The sequence below is a fragment of the Pleurodeles waltl genome, chromosome 5 (assembly GCF_031143425.1).
Source record: "Pleurodeles waltl isolate 20211129_DDA chromosome 5, aPleWal1.hap1.20221129, whole genome shotgun sequence".
Classification (NCBI taxonomy): Eukaryota; Metazoa; Chordata; class Amphibia; order Caudata; family Salamandridae; genus Pleurodeles; species Pleurodeles waltl.
In genome coordinates this window covers 1,450,896,642-1,450,909,524 of record NC_090444.1, presented here as the reverse complement: position 1 = coordinate 1,450,909,524, position 12,883 = coordinate 1,450,896,642, and positions in this window count along the sequence as shown.

The following is a 12,883-nucleotide window of genomic DNA, read 5'->3' as shown; positions in this document are numbered from 1 at the left end:
TGTCTGAACTCTCAAACTGGATTCTTATGATATGCAGTGTGCCAGAGTTGCTTAAAGGTCCATATGAACTGGAATATTATCCAAAAATATTTTTTTTGCCTTATTGCTTTTTACAGATTGTGTTTTATTATGCTCTTTTATGGCCATTGAGCTGAAATAACAATTGTTTTACTTGACTAATATGCTAAAACTGCTCTACCTAAGGCAAATACCCCATTGTAGAGTGTTTCACTATTGGACAAGCACGCTAACTGTCATCCATTTACAGGATCAAAGTTTGTTGCAGATACCATCATCGACTATGAGTGACAATTGTCATTGACAAAGGTATAGTGCCAGGTGTCAATGCTGAAATTACATTTGTAATGAAGGTATACATGAATGTGTGGGGATCCTCAAAACAATACACATGTGACTCATTTCCTAGGCATATTATAAGACATACTACACATGGCTACACTTGACAAAACATACATTTTTCATTCTCAACACAGCAATGTGATGAGGCTCAAAGGTCTGTAACACAACCCTATGAACAGATGCCCTTTCAATGTGTGGCATTACACAGAGAAATAAGACAAAGGAGATGTTTTTCCAACCATCACTTTAGCTTAAAAACATAGAGATTATGTGACATGCCAGTTTCAAAAGTTAATCCCGAATGTATGTATATGTCTATATATGTATCTATATAAATACGATTACAATTACAATTACAATTACATGTACATAATTGTCATTGAACATGGTCCAATGGAGGTGTTGGGTATGAAATTACCTCTGAATGGTAAGAGTACTGTACGTCTGCCCCGAGTGTACCACTGCATAATTGTGGGGCTTTCTACATCTTGTATTATCCCAAAATTGAATATAGAATTTGAGAGTCTGCTATTTCATACATTGATGTCATGGATTGCAGTCTTCTTGGACCAGGAGAGCCACACAAAGACCTGCCCTTCTATTAGATGTACTGCTACTGTCCTTGCCAGGACTAAGACTGAGCAAAAGTGGAAGCAGCAGCAATACTGTGTACTGAACAATAGTAGTGGACATCAACATGTGAACCTGGGGCACTGTAGTGAAGCCTTCTGGTTCACTCACATCTTCAAAGGTCTGTTGCTGCTTACTACACTCACCCCTGCCGAACTTCACTTGGACCTTAAAAACTGTGTGTAATAAAACCATGTGCCTGTACAACACATATGTTCAAATGTGAAACAGTGTACACATGGTTGACGTGTGTTTGCAGGTAGTGTGTGATTTCCCTAACATAATCTAGTACATTCCAAAGGTAGTGGAGAACCAAACAGTGTGCAATAGCTGAGTGTGTGTGCTGCATGTCATAATGCTGGTGGTAGCATTATACCTGTAGATCAAAATTACTCCCTGAATGTCTGTTGACGGTAAACAAAGGGGCATTTTATGAGCATAGTAACACATTACAGTGGAGTAAGTCACCTTACTGCACTGCTAAGTGTGAAAGCAAAAGAACAGTAATGTGATGTATCTTATATATTACAATGCATTCCTGACTTTTCCTCTGCTCCTTTGCCATTTTTCTACTGCCTATTTCCAATGCAGGCCCCATGACACAAATGTGCTTGTGTTGCATGCAGGAATGTAGTTGTTTATGAAGGTGTACCTTCCTGCAAAGCAAACTTTCCTGTGAGGCATTATTAGTCATGTACGTGTGATTCAGAATGCAGAACACATTGAAAGATGAAGTAAAAAGAAGAGGTAAAGCTATAACCCTTTGTTATGATACTCCTGGGAAGGTTGTACTTCCTGGTGCATTTCCAGGTTTACCTGGTTATGCAAGTCTGGAAATACATCTAAGACCATGGGAGTTACATACGTACACCCATGCAAGGGTCATGGAACCTCTCCCTGGTGCTGAATTAGACAATGTAGTCATATTTGAAGTAATACGTCACTTAATATGAATTATCCTTCAAAGGGCTCTGCGAGGTGGCTTGAGTGGCTAAACACATATCCTAATAGATTTACATTGGGCATGTACCATTTTGCATTGTGCATGTAGGGCCTTGGCTAGCTTTCTGCGTAACACTTGGATACCTGACAAAACCATGTTGACCATTGGAAATACTCGAGAATTTTGAAAGTTCATTAAATCTGCAAGCGGAGTGTGACATACAGTGGAGTATGGGGGAGGAAGCTTTTCTCAGTGCTTCTGTAAGCGTGTATTGCATCCATGTCACATCACAAGGAAGTATTCCTGACACTCTGCAGGAATACAAAGATTGGTTCACATAGGGAATACAATGAAAAGGGTCACAGGGCCCAGCAGCAATCTTTAAATCTATATATGACTTTAGTGGACATCCATGTGTGTACCCTGGTAATGTCTGTGACAACTGATATGCAATCATACAGCTCATGATTCCTGCATTGCTGTGCTGCCATTCTGCCTGATGTTCCCCTGGCTGGGTGATAAGTAATGCACATGCATTTTGTCATGGTGTTCTGTGTTCCCGGTGAGGCAGTTAAATCTGTTATCTGTCAGCAACAATTAGCAACTTATAGGCTACCTTCAGTTGTGGAGATTTGTTGTTCTGTTGTCCACTGTAACTTAGGGTTGGCTTGTTAGTGGATACAGTGATCAAATACATAACCCAGGATTCATCTGATGTATTTGAGTTGTTTATTAGCTTGGGGGGGTCTTACTAGTGTATTCACAGTCTCCCAAAAGGAGTTAGTGTTTGTTTGCTTTGAGATATAAATGAGCTTTGCCCATAATGCCTCTTTCTTGAGCTTCCGATCTCCCCAGACATTTTTTATATATTGTTTGCTAAGTTTTTTTATTGACCCTTGTGATGTTTATTGGGCATTTACTTTTTTTGATTTTCTGGTTGCCTTTTTAGCTCCTTCTTTAGGGTTATGCATTTTTTCAAGAGAATAAGTGTACTGTTAAACAGATACATTTCTTCTGTGTAGAATGCAATCCTAAGGTTATATTGGGGTCAACCAATGGTTAACTTTCTCTGTTTAAACTTAATAAAATAATCATTTTGACTGGCTGCAGGCCCTGAGGGTTCAGATATTTATATGTGTTACATAACCATAGACACCTGAGATTGCCTTTGGTAGTTTGGAAGAGAAGTAAGTATAATCCTTTTGCCTTGTACTCAGTAGAGGTCATTTGATGCGATTAAAAGTGATTGGCATATTCACCCACTGTCAAGACACAGCTTCTTTACAAGTAATTAAAAATATAGTATAATTTAATTATGAAAACTCTGACTAAATAATAGAATAAAATAATTGTTTTTGAAACAACTTACAATAATTCTTTATGATGCCAGTACTAATAGTTTGGATGTTTAAAATGCTAAATAGAAATAAACCTGCTGGCTTTTGAACTTTAGCTGATTGCATTTTTCTTATATTATTGAGTTCATGTGTGGTTAAGGCAATAGTTTTGTTTAAAGATCTAAGTGATTCTCAAGAACAGTTGATGTCTTTTGAAACACAGACACTCTACCAACACAAACAAAAATCCTCAAAACTCCACCAAACATTCAATCTGCTCCAGCGCACATTCCAGTGACTCTTATAATTACCTCCAAATACCAACAATCACACACACCAGCCAGGTAAAAGCATTCACATCACACACCCTAAACAACGAAATAGCGTCCCAATCGCCATGAAAACACTAACGGCCTAATTTAGATAATGGTGGACAATTTACTCTGTCACAACGGTGACGATATCCTGTCTGTGGAAATCTAAATCCCAGAGCACATAATGGGATTAAAATTTTGGCGGTTGGGATATCCGTCACCATTGTGATGGAGTACACTGTCTACCAATATCTAAATCAGGCCTTAAGATCTCAGGCCTCTCCTCATCCTCCTCATACAGTGTGCTACTTCCTCTTCAGAATCAAAAGTGACACACAGCCACAGCTACCTATCCATACACCCAGCAACACTCTCATACATCTAAAAGCACAAAGACCAAGACCTCAGACATAACTAACATCACAGACACGAGATATTCATATACATAGCCACACAGAGCAACACACAATCTGACATATCACAAGCCAGTAAATATAAAGCAACTGTTATGCATACTCAAATACTCTCACAATGTATATACCATGGTGTTTGTAATGGAAATCACCCCCCTCTCTCTGTTTGTGTCAGCATAAGGGGAGGAAGAGGTTGATGGTATGAGGCACAAAAGCACAGAAACTTAACAGTGATAAAACCAGCTGCCTTTTCACCAGACTCTCCTTGCACAGCATGGCCTTATGATTACACAGCTCCCTCCAACAAAGGGGCCTGCAAACTTTAGTCCATGGGGTGGTAGCTTTGGATGTTTCATTTTTGTAAAATGCTCGCCCCTTACAATCATGCATTTCTTTAGCCTGGGGAAAGGGAAGGTCCAGTCTGATGCTTTAGTTTTAAGTAAAAACATAATACTGCAAAGTGTACCTTGAAAATATGCTGCAGGAGATTCGGGCTGTCCTTTTGCATTCTGCTAGTTTTAAAAAGGTATTAGTGCATTAAAAATGTGCATGTATCTATTTTTGCAAATGGGTAGAAAATCACTGTTCTCGAGAGTAAACAGAGGCTGATTGCTTTCGTGGTCTTCAGTTGGGCCTCAGTTTGTAAATACTAGTGTGTCACTTTGCATGCTTCAGATGTCCATTCAGCAAAAAAATGAAACTTGAGTGATTGGGAAATCAAAAAATAACATATAACAGAAAAAACAAAAAATACTCACATAAACCTACCTATGCCCATATTCAACTGATAGGTGGTAGGTAAAAGGAGTTAAGGTGACTGTAGCCGCAATGGTCTTGTCATGAGGTTTTGTATGAGCACATTCTTTGGAGCCTTTTAATAGTAAGGGCTTGTAACAACAGAGAGATATACATGTAAAACGCTATCTCAGAAACTGTGCCTTTTTTGTCCCTCAATCGCAACCAGGGACATCACACTGCTGCTTTTGACTGAGAGCAAGACTCTTTAACAGTCCGGCGAATATTTCATTGCTGCTGATAATTGCTCATCCCACCTCCCTCTCCCAACCTTCACTCAGCTTGTAACTGTGCCTGCCCCCTTCCATCCCACAGCAATTCACAAAAAACTTACAAGTCTTTCTGACAAATGTTGTCTGGAGTTTATCAACAGGCCACAAAATTGAAAACGTTTGTATTCGTCCTTTCATCCATCCTACATGAAATAATCAAAGTTGTTGCCTTCCCACATAGTGTTTATGTCGCATACAGTTAGAGGCTGAAGAAACATGTACATGCTAACACTTGGAAAAAGTGAACTGCCTCAAACCAGAGCCTTCCGTTGCTGAAGCTGCTTGATAGGAAAGATGGTTACGAAGCAGCAAATTGTGTTTTCATTTCAAGGCATACATTTTCCATTGCAGGAGAGATCTTTACCCACATAAATCGTTCTTATCGAACTCAGGGTAGAACAGGCCAAGATAATTGCAAAACCACTAAAATTACATCATAGGTAAGTTTATTTTCAGTTTGGAGAGGTCAGATTGGTAAGGCACGCTGTCCTGAAATTCATCCATTAGAGCATGATAAAATCACTTGTGTCACATGAACTACCATTCTCACTATCACACTTTTATTTGTTTCCTTAAAAGTTCATTTTATATTCATTGCACGCTTTAAAGCTAAAATTTTATCACTATTTTTTTTTAAATATCGGCCTGCATGGTTCAAGGTAATGGAAATATGATGAGGCCTGCTCCGTTCGTGTTGCAACCCTTGATTAGCTAGTTTATCTTTGTACTGCCCCATAAGCACATTGCTACGTCCACCTGTCCGGCACATGTCAGAAGCTTCACCCCAACCCTGGAATTTGCCTATTCACGTTATTGTAATTGTGGCCCTACTTCCAAGTCCTGCTTCCACTGCTGGGAGACGAAAGTCCGACTGTCCTGTTGGGATGGACTATACTATAACAGTAACCTCCCCCATCTCTGATGCACGTGGAAATAAGAGTGAGAGTATTTAGAGGGTGGGGCTAAAAAGAGGAATGACATTTAAAAAATACAAAAAACAAACAAAACAAGACACAGTCTGACTCGAGATTGAAGTGGCGCGCAATTTTAACTAATTGATTAGTATTGCTTGATGAACCCTACCTGCTCTGGTTTTTTGATGCTTTCAGCTGGCCAGAAGTGTCTGCAGTGCAAACCCATAACAAGGTCACGATTCAGTCACGTCGAGCGTGCACACTTTTTGCACTGTCTCTGGGGCTGATGGCAGATTAGCCTGCGCCCTCTAATGGTGAACAATGACCTGTGCAGCTTCTATCAGACCCTGGTTTCCATTCCGTGAGCAACTTTTAAAAGATTAAGGGGGTCAGTCCAACCCTGGCGTTCGGTGATAAAGCGGCGGCCAACCCGCCAACAGGCAGGCGGTAAAAATAAATGAATTCTGACCCTGGCGGGAACCGCCAACACAGACCGCCACTTTAACACTCCGACCGCCACGGCGGGACAAACAAACAGCGCGGCGGTCACCGCCAACAGGCAGGCGGCAGACAACGTACTGCCCACCCTATCACAACTCACCAATCCGCCACCTTTTCCGGGGCGGGAGCACCGCCGATAAAAACATGGCGGAAACAGACTACGAACGGGAAAACGCTCACCTCTATAAACTCCACGAGGACGGAGGACAGCATGGAACCCGAATTGAACATCCTACCTGCTCTCGTCTACCTGCTCATCTACCACGAGTACGAACTCCAGCGCAGACGACAACGGTGAGTACCGCACCTACGACACAGGGGAGGGGGGAGGAAGAAGGGTTACGGGCACACACATACGCAATACACCCACCCCCCAACTATCCACACACCAATGCAGAGCACCAAGTCAAAGTGACACCACCCAACCCCCCCCGGAATAATGAAAATATATAATTAAAGTGAGAAACTAAATATATGTATAAAATAGGTTCATTGAAGTCATGGTAAAACAGGAAAATGAATTAAAAAAATCAATTGAAAACATTGCGTAACCGATAAATAGAGGCAATAAGTCCTGCCCAGTCACTGAAATTTCAACTGTCCGTGGGCCAAAGTGTATCAACAAATTGGCAAAGCCCACACAGGAGACCTGAGTCCGTTGGAGAGAACACTGCAGGGGCATCAGATGATAAAACTACAGGCACCTCAGGGGGAAGGGAAGGGGGGCACCACAGCCACATGAGTCCACGACGCCAGATCCACGAAGGGGCCACCATGCCCGCTGTGCCATCCTGGGGAGTGCAAAGCCACAGTGTCTCAAGTCTCTACAGTGGTTGGCTTGCCCACTGCCATATCCTGGGGAGTGCAAAGCCACAGTCTATCAAGTCTCTACAGTGGGTGGCTTGCCCACTGTTCAATCCTGGGGAGTGCAAAGCCACAGTCTATCAAGTCTCTACAGTGGGTGGCTTGCCCACTGTTCAATCCTGGGGAGTGCAAAGCCACAGTCTCTCAAGTGTCTACAGTGGGTGACTTGCCCACTGTTACATCCTGGGGAGTGCAAAGCCACAGTCTATCAAGTGGATAATAGTCTCCACAGGCAATGGAGGAGGCAGGGTGGCCCGAGTGCAGCGTGAACAGTAGCTCGACACAGAACCGGCACTGTCAATGGGCCAGCGGTGCTTGAGACAGCGGGGCCCAGCGGAGCGGTGCTTGACAGGAAGGGCCCAGCGGAGCGGTGCTTGAGACGGCGGGGCCCAGCGGAGCAGTGCTTGACAGGAAGGGCCCAGCGGAGCGGTGCTTGAGACGGCGGGGCCCAGCGGAGCGGTGCTTGACAGGAAGGGCCCAGCGCAGCCGTGCTTGAGACGGCGGGGCCCGGCGGAGCGGTGCTTGACAGGAAGGGCCCAGCGGAGCGGTGCTTGACAGGAAGGGCCCAGCGGAGTGGTGCTTGACAGGAAGGGCCCAGCGGAGCGGTGCTTGAGACGGCGGGGCCCAGCGGAGCGGTGCCTGACAGGAAGGGCCCAGCGGAGCGGTGCTTGACAGGAAGGGCCCAGCGGAGCGGTGCTTGAGATGAAGGGCCCGGCGGAGCGGTGCTTGACAGAAAGGGCCCAGCAGAGCGGTGCTTGAGATGAAGGGCCCAGCGGAGCGGTGCTTGAGACGGCGGGGCCCAGCGGAGCGGTGCTTGAGATGAAGGGCCCAGCGGAGCGGTGCTTGACAGGAAGGGCCCAGCGGAGTGGTGCTTGAGACGGAGGGGCCCAGCGGAGCGGTGCTTGACAGGAAGGGCCCAGCGGAGCGGTGCTTGAGACGGCGGGGCCCAGCGGAGCGGTGCCTGACAGGAAGGGCCCAGCGGAGCGGTGCTTGAGATGAAGGGCCCGGCGGAGCGGTGCTTGACAGAAAGGGCCCAGCAGAGCGGTGCTTGAGATGAAGGGCCCAGTGGAGCGGTGCTTGAGACGGCGGGGCCCAGCGGAGCGGTGCTTGAGATGAAGGGCCCAGCGGAGCGGTGCTTGAGAGGAAGGGCCCAGCGGAGCGGTGCTTGAGACGGCGGGGCCCAGCGGAGCGGTGCTTGACTGGAAGGGCCCAGCGGAGCGGTGCTTGAGACGGCGGGGCCCAGCGGATCGGTGCTTGACAGGAAGGGCCCAGCGGAGCGGTGCTTGAGATGAAGGGCCCGGCAGAGCGGTGCTTGACAGAAAGGGCCCAGCGGAGCGGTGCCTTTCTGGACGGCGGGGCCCTGTTCAGCGGTGCCTTTCTGCACGGCGGGGCCCTGTTCAGCGGTGCCTTTCTGGACGGCGGGGCCCTGTTCAGCGGTGCTTTCTGCATGGCGGGGCCCTGTTCAGCGGTGCTTGTCCTGCAATTCAAGGGAGTCAGACCTGGCCAGGACTCCCTGCTCAGTCGCCCTCCGACCGTGCAGTTGCTGGACCCTTCGGTGATGGTGTCCTGGGCCCTTGGCTGTCCTCCCTCACACCCGGGATGGGGCTTGTGGGGCCCTCCTGGTCCGCGCTCCTGCTGGCTGACTTCTCCGCCCTGCTGCCCTTGCCCTCCTTCGATGTGGCTCTCTGGGCCTTGCCTCCCCTGGATGTTGTGGCAGGTGAAGTGGCAGAACTTTGGTCCTTGGGGGCAGCCGTGTCAGGCTTCTCGCAGCGGCCCCTTACTTTACGGGTCCTCTTTCCAGGGGGGGGGCTGGCTGTCCCCTTGCTGCTGACCGATGTATCACTGCTGGCAAAGGGGGGACTCCAAAATCCATGCACTACGGTGACACCTGAACCCGGGCTGGGGATGGCTGAGGTGCTCTTGGGACTCTTAGCAGATGGAGGGGGTGGGTCAGGTGAGGGAAAGAGGTCAAGATTGGAGAGGTAAACTTTTTTAGGACCAAGGTAAAGGGTAGGTGCAGTGGTTATGGGAGTGGAGGAAGAGGAGGTGGTTGTAGGAGAGTCAGGTGTGCTGTCCTTGGGTGAAGGTGCATGGGCTGGAGGCTGTCGTGAGGTGGTTGGCTGTTGGGTGGGTGGCTGCCTGCGTTTGTGTGTCTTGGAAGAGGGGGTGACAGACACAGTGGGAGAGGACACAGGGGACGTGTAAATGGCAGTGGGGGTGGTTACTGCACGTGTGCGGACTGTACTGGAGGGTGGAAGTACTGGCTGTTGGTGGTGTGCATGCAGGTGTGAGTGGAGACGTCACAGGGAAGGAGGAGGGAGACGAGGAGGTGGGGGACACAGAGGTAGTAGTGGCTGTTGGCATGTCTGCATCTGGGTGTTGCTTGGGTGAATGATTGTGTGATCTGTGGGGCTTATGTCTGGATGAGCTGCCCTTGGGTGTTGAGGTGTGTGCAGGCTGGTCTGATGGTGTGGATGGGATAGGCTGAGGAACAGGAGACAGAGACAGGGTGGAGGCAGTTAGAAGAGGGAGGCTGGAAACAGGGACAATGGCTGCCGTCAGTGCTGAGGCCAGAGAATGGAACGATCGTTGATGGGCAGCCTGACCCGAATGAATGCCCTCCAGGTATGCATTGCTACGATGCACCTCCCTCTCTACCCCCTGGATGGCATTCAAAAGGGTAGACTGCCCAACAATGATGGTCTGTAGGAGGTCAATGACCTCCTCACTGAGGGCAGCAGGGGTAACAGGGGCAGGGCCTGAGGTGCCTGGGGCGAAGGAGATGCCCCCCTTCTTGGGCGAGCAGGCACGGAGCGAAGGCTGAGGGGCTGGTGGGAGGGCGGAGCTGGTGCGCTGGGTGGCGGCTGTACCTGTAGAGGCGGGGGGCACGGATGTTGCCGCCACCGCTAGGGAGCTCCCATCCGAAGACGTGTCGGTGTCGCTGGTGTCACCACGGGTCCCCGTTGTGAAGCTCCCCTCGCCCTCCGTATCACTGGTGGCCTTGGTGTCTGTGCCATGGCCCACCGGGGCCTTGTGACTTGCAGCTCCCTCATACTCCGGTGCCAATTCTCCTCCGTCTGATGATGCTAATGCACACATGCACAAGAAGATAAAGAAAAAGGGTGGGGGGAGAAATAAAAACAGGTTGAGTGCATGCATTGTCAACACCGTTGGCGGAGAGGACAGACACAGGAGCCTCATGCACTAAGCCGCGCAATCGGGGTACACTACTCAGTACTTGTGACTAGGCCAACAGGTCTAGGGACAACAAACGCGCACATGGGTGATGCAGGACCATGGATAGCTGTATTTGTCACCCTACAGAGGTGGGGGGCGGGGCACAGGGACATGGCTAAAGGAGAGGACTACACTACAGAAAGTGCCCTGGCCTAATGTCACCCACAGCCCTCCTCCCCCACCCAGGCACCTCCACTGCGCATAAAGATAGCTGAATGTGCTGGTACTCCCCCCCTTGTGTCTGCTGTGATGTCCTCATGCGCCCATCCAAATCGGGGTAGGCCACCGCCAGGATCCGGGACATCAGGGGGGTCAGGGTACGACTGGCACCCCTCCTAGGTTGGGAGGCCATCCCCAGCAGTGACTCGGCGGTCTTCCTGGTCCCGCGGCGGATGTCCTCCCACCTCTTGCGGCAGTGGGTGCCCCGTCTGTTGTGGACCCCCAGGGTCCGGACTTCCTTGGCGATGGCACGCCAAATGTCGACTTTCTGATGGGCGCTGACCTATTTGACATGTACAGGGTGGAATTGGAAATATCATCATTTTTCCGCATGTTAGATGTGATTGGCCCCCCCTCCCCAACCTTGCCATGTGGCACATGCTCTCATCTGTCGTGCCTTGCAATCGTCATTCTCTCCCCACCCCACCATCTTATATCCACCCCACTCAACACAGGCATAGCCCATTCAACGTGCACACAGTGTACTTACCTGTTGGTCTGGAGGACCGTAGAGTAGCGCATACTGGGGCAGGACCCCATCCACAAGTTTCTCCAACTCTTCTGTAGTGAAGGCAGGGGCCCTTTCCCCAGTCGCAGCAGCCATTGTCTCTTCCAGACCGAGTTCACAGCAGCACTTGCAGTATAGGTCATCTCCTGTGGATGATCAGGTCTCGAGTGATTAAGCAGATAGAAAATGGCGGTCACGCCCGCGGCGGTGCGTACCGCGTCCGCCGGCGCACCTAGTCATTGGCTCCTGAAACCCATAGGGTTCAATGTTAACCAATGCGGCTTGGCGCCGCGGTCTTCGACCGCCTACCGCCACGGTGTGTCACGCCAGCGCATTGACCTCACATCCCACTGTCACACTTCTCAGGTCAGGCAGCCGCCATTTCAAGGGCCCACATGGCTTAATTTCTACTGCGTCACACAGGCCTAGGCCTTGCATTGCCACTCATACAAGCCATTCAATGCATAGCGATTCGTGTACTGTGCAAGCTGTAGTTACGTACCTGTGGGTTGCTTGACTCTGTACTCCATGTTGTCCTTCCTAGGCACCGTCCGCTGGGACTTGCGAGGAGAAGGAGGAATCCTCCCGTGTACCGACCGCTGATGGACCTGTCGACAATGGAGGAACGTCATATAATACTTCGATACCGACTTGACCGAGCCACTATACATGAACTGTGTGCCCAGCTGGAGCCAGCACTGATGTCCCCCATCCGCCAACCCACAGGAATTCCCCCTCTGGTGCAGGTTCTGTCAGTCCTCCATTTTTTGGCAAGTGGGTCTTTTCAGACAACAGTGGCCATGTCATCAGGGATGTCTCAGCCTATGTTTTCTAAGATTTTGTCCAGAGTGTTGTCTGCCCTGACGAAATACATGCAGAGCTACATTGTTTTCCCTGAGGAGGGTGATTTGCCCTCTGTGAAGGGTGACTTCTATGCCCTTGGACATATCCCCAACATCATTGGTGCCATTGATGGGACCCATGTGGCCTTAGTACCCCCAAAAGACGATGAGCAGGTGTACAGAAACAGGAAAAGTTATCATTCTATGAATGTCCAGGTGGTCTGTTTGGCTGACCAGTACATCTCCCATGTAAATGCCAAGTTCCCTGGGTCAGTGCATGACGCGTATGTTATGCGAAAAAGCAGCATCCCCTATGTGATGGAACAGCTACAGAGACAACGTGTGTGGCTAATAGGTGACTCTGGTTACCCCAACCTGCCATGGCTACTGACCCCAGTGAGGAATCCCCGGACCAGGGCAGAGGAACGGTACAATGAGGCACATGGGCGATCTAGGAGGATCATAGAAAGGACCTTCGGGCTCCTGAAGGCCAGGTTTAGGTGCCTGCATATGACAGGTGGATCCCTAATGTACTCACCAAAGAAGGTGTGCCAGATCATCGTGGCCTGCTGTATGCTTCACAATCTTGCATTGCGACGCCAGGTGCCTTTCCTGCAGGAGGATGGTCCAGATGGTGGTGTTGTAGGAGCTGTGGAGCCTGTGGAGAGTGAAGAGGAGGAAGACGACGGGGACAACACGGACAACAGGGACACAGTTATACAACAGTATTTTCA